This window comes from Octodon degus, unplaced genomic scaffold (assembly GCF_000260255.1).
Source record: "Octodon degus isolate 3935 unplaced genomic scaffold, OctDeg1.0 scaffold00020, whole genome shotgun sequence".
In the NCBI taxonomy this organism is placed as follows: Eukaryota; Metazoa; Chordata; class Mammalia; order Rodentia; family Octodontidae; genus Octodon; species Octodon degus.
The window spans coordinates 21,707,450-21,712,496 of NW_004524596.1; positions in this window are offsets into that span (position 1 = coordinate 21,707,450).

Here is a 5,047-nt window from a genome sequence, read left to right on the forward strand (position 1 = left end):
GATTTGTTCTAATGGTGTTTGTAAATAGGATATCATGTCCGCATCTTGTACAGCAATTAACCACTAGGAAGAATGTACACAATGTGTTAATTATTGAAACTGTCCTACTAATTTGATTTGAAACTGTCTCATTGCTATTTGTTTATCAATAAAATTATGGGAAAAATACTTCTTATATTTACCTCATTTAAGTAGTTTTGAAACTGGTGATGTCATCATGCATGTGCTTCTCCTGCTAGGCCTAGATGGAAAGGGATGGTGTGTTTCAATCCAATTTTGTTTCACGGGAACTGGTGAGCATCCTGTCTCTTATCAAAACCTTCTTGTGACAGTTGCCCCAGGTCAGTGAGACCAAGCCAGGGCTGTGAGTCTGAGGGAGGAGTTTGCGGGAAGAGAGATAAGAGCACCGGGGAGGTACCAGCAGGGGAAGGAAGCTGGACTCTGTCCTCTGTGAGTCCAGCATGTGGGAAACAGCTGGGAGTAGTAATTTAACCTTTGTCATCACTGGCACTGGAAAAAGTACAACTGGTTTACGCAGAAAGGATTCCCAAATGGAGCTTTCACAAGGTCATGCTGAACAACATTTGAAAGGGACTCTACACTGAAGTATAGCATTAAGTAGTACCCAGCTGATTCCTTCTGCTGAAATCTCGGGTACTAAGTAAGTGATGATTAGAGAAAAGCAAAGCAAACAAGCAGAACGCAATCACCAGCAAAAAGGAGAAAAACTCCTATATAATAGGAGAAAAACTCATTTATTTTCTTCAAATAGTCTTTATAGGTCATAGAGAAGACTTTGTGTGTAGATACAATGTGTTCCTTAAGTTAAGGCAGGAGGGGCTAAGGCCATCTGCAAGGCGGTTGCCCACCTGCAGGATATTTATGAAAATTTGTCTCATTGGATGTACCTTACTGCGTCCCTCAAATGCAACATTTCCACAATTAAGAAACTATGGGGTGTCCTGTAAGCAGTGAGGTGGGCCTGATTCTGGAGTTTGACCTTTTCTCAGCCAGTGTTAGTCAGAGAAAAATGTTCACCTACCCGACAAGATTCACCCTTTCAAATGCCATATTAAGAGCAAAGAAGATCTGTAGTATTAACCATGTACACTCTTTATTTACTAAAATTATGTTACTTTTCCTGTTTTCTGAAGCAAAATTTCAATTTTTAGTGAGGCTTCTTAACTTATATGAGGTAAGTTTACTGTAAAATCTTAGAAATGAGAATACTATGTTCAGATTATAGGAAAATTAAAGTGCACGAAAGTAACTCAACAGAGAAATCATGGTATCCTTATTTCATAAGTCTGGGAAAACTAGATTTAATTTCATGTGCTGTAGGCTGTTTACTGTTAAAATATAACACTTTTTCAACAAAGATTGTTTAAATTTCTTTAAATGTCTTCTTTTAAAATCTGATACACTAAATAATCACAATTTCTATCAAAACCACAACAAAATGTGTTTTCTATTCTGTACATTTTCATGTGTGAAATATTTATGCTTAATTGGTTCCATTTTCTTTGTTTTTTACAACTCTATGGAAGGCTAATTTTATTTTTATAACTGTTATGGATGTGTCATGTGTTTTATAGGTACTTTATTCATTTCTAATTAAAATCTCAGTTATTGTATTATAGTATTCATTTTATTTGTTAGCCTCTGAGATCATTTAGTCTTATGCTACTTAATAATGATACACTATAAGTATTTGTTTTTTCATCCATCCATTAATGTATCCACCAATGACCATTAGTCTCATTGTTGTAGACAGCCAAATTCGATAGAAATATTATAGGCAGTTAGACAGGGCCAGGCCCTCAAGGAGACATGATGGAAGACAAGGTGACCTTGCAACTTAGATGAGACAGACACTCCCATATGGGCCACACCTGAAGACCAAGACAAAAAAGGAGGAAACACAGCTACATACTTCCCTAGGGATGGGCATTAGGGATTGATATCCTAAATAGGTATCAATCACCTTGAAAGAGACCAAATGGGTCACTAACCCAACCCCCAAGAGGAAGAGACCTTGTTCCATATTCATGCCCCCTTGCTATATGACTCACTTCCTCATTTGGTCCTGGATTTAATCAATTTTACCTGAGCAATGGTGCTTGTAATCTCATTGGTTGACTATAGTTTTGTCCCACCTCATGCCCACCTAAGTGAGTTCCCATGTTCTCCACCACCTCAGACCCACCACACCACATGGTTTTCCTCTGTAAAAGTTCCCGGAAGAGACAACTTCCCAGGGAACTACCCGCTTGAGTCACCCTCCTGTCCCTCTCTTGGACAGGAGCTTTCTTTCTCTCAATAAATATATTCTGCTCATAACCTCCATTTGTTCCTAAAATTCATTCTTTGTAGAGAACACAAACTCATGCAGGTCAGGTCAGGAGATCATTTTTCCCTATGTCATTTGGGAGATTCCCTATATTATTTGGAGGTCACCCACCCGAGATCAGTTTTTCTTCCTGTATTACTACTTTTCTCTATAAGTATTTTGCCTGAGGATTGGGTCATTTATTTAGCAAGTACGAGATATACCAATTACTGTGTAAGAGAAGGGTGGCATTTCTTCAGTTGCCATTATGGAGTTGCGAGACACAACTTTTAAAAAATAACTTTTGCTTTTGGCTTGAGGTAATAGCTGTGCTATTCAAATCATTTACTTTTGCACTTAGTGCTTCTTTTATGTAATTTCTACTCCTCATCATAAAATGTCATCATTGTGTCTTGCACACAGAAGAATAATGTTCTGCCGTAAAGAAAAATAAGCTTGAGTCTTCTGTAGGAAAACGGGTGCACCGCAAGACCATAATGGTAAGCGACATAAATCAGGCACAAAAGCCTAAACATCACATGGTTTCTCTTATGTAAGTACAAGACCCAAAATGGAGTTAGTTAAAGACAGATGGGAAATAGGGTGCTGTATCTGTAGGGTGCTCAGATCATTCTCTGAGAAGAAGGGAATCAAGAGATAGGGGAAGGGCTGGCCAGATAGCTCAGAGGACTAAAGTGCCTGCTTAGGCAGACACAGGGACTGGGGTTCATGCTGGCCCCACCCCTGGGGTGTGATGAGACAGAGACAAGGCTGAAAACAGGAGGATCACAAGGTGTCTGGTCTGTGTAGTGAGGCCCTGTAGATCCTGTACTAAATGTATTAAAAAAAAAAAAAAAAAGATGTGGGAGAGGAAACCAGATGACAAAGGAATTAAAATGTGCCATTTATGTACATCAACTTCTCACAAAGAACCAATAGGTGCTAGTACTCTTAAACAAGATAAAACATAATTTTTTTTTAATTTACCATTGTGTCTTGTAAAATGTGTTCTATATATTTTCTCAGATGCTAATTTTCCTTATCTTATATTTGTATTTATATTTGCTTCATATCACTGTTCATCCATGTTTAATTTTCCTTTTAATGTTCTTCTAATTGTCTTTTTTTAAGTGTAATTTTAAAACCTGAGATGAGTTTCTAGTTGTTTAGAATTTATCTTTTCTAGTTCTTTCATTTATGATTTAAAAAAAAACATTTAAATAATGTTTTTTCATCAGGATTATAGAGTGCACTGTTTTTATTTGCATTCTCCTGTCTTTCCACCAAATCTCAATAATTGCAGAACTAATTTAGAATAGCAAGCCCAGAGGAGGATTAATCTGGTGATGCTTCTTTCCATCACTATGTTTCAGTATTAAAATGCCATCTTACTAGCTTGGAAATTTATAATCACATATATTCACTCATGGATATTCCTCTACACATTTGAGTATCCATTCCTTCTAAGTTTTCCTTATTTTGAAATTTTATATTTTTTCTTTTGTATGGATAACTTATATAAATAATATTGTCTACTGTAATTGCTGTTTGTTTCTTTTGGCTCTATATGCAAAAAGAAAATTAAGAAATCATTGTTTTACTCTGACAAAATTCAGTAAATTCTCTGCTGTAGAATTTTTATTTTAGCTTAGGAAAAACCAGAAAAAAAATTTTTTTTTGTGCTGAAAAGATAATTTTATTATCCAAACAAATTTGGGTGTTATTTTCTTTACTGACTGAAAATGTTTAGCTGATCAAGGATGTTCATCACTCTTTCCCCAGATTCTTGTCTTCAATTCCTGGATCTACCATTAAGCTACTTTTATGATCCCTATGTCATGATTTTCAAGATTTAGGGATCAAGATGGTCATACAGTCCTGCCCCACCCCTGCCCAGCCATGGGTATGAGGTTAGCTAATTTGTAAGTTATGTAATATCTACAACTACTCAGGTAGTAACAGACTAAATTTAGGTTCACTAATCTATTTACCATTCCATTCCATTTTTTTGCATTTTTTAATTAATTTTATTGAGAAACAAATAGCAATGAGACAGTTTCAAAACCGATTAATAGAACAGTTTCAATAATTAATACATTGGGTATTGTTGTCTTCATAGTGGTTATTCATAGTATAAGATGTAGACATGATATCCTGTCCAATCATCATTAGTACAAATCTTTCTTCTCATTGAATTAAAAGAAAGTAGCTGTATATCTATTCTATTTTGCATATGCACATACAAAATGGTCCTTCATTTGTTTCCCCATTTTGTTTAGCTTTGTCAGAGATGGGTATTCCATTGCCATTTAAATATTATAGGTGAGTGAATTCAGCAAAATAATCCAATATAGTCCAGTAGTCCATAATAGTCGTGGGTTATCCATAGGACTGGCAATGTCAGAGTTGTTGACTTGAGCTCTTTATAGCTCAGCATATTAATATGGCTTTACTTTTTATATCTCATTTTTATACACTTCTGCGGGATGGTAAAGACCAAGATAGAGCAAGATCTATATAATAAGAAATGTAACTTTTATATCTGACAAGGTCAGTCAAATCCCCTCATGATTTACTCTCAAACCCTGTACCGCAGTTTGTAGATCTTTCTTTCTTTTTTTTCCCCCATAAATTTATTGAGAAACAAATAGTAATGAGACAGTTTCAAACCAAACTGGTAGGACAGTTTCAATAATTAACACATTGTATACATTCTTC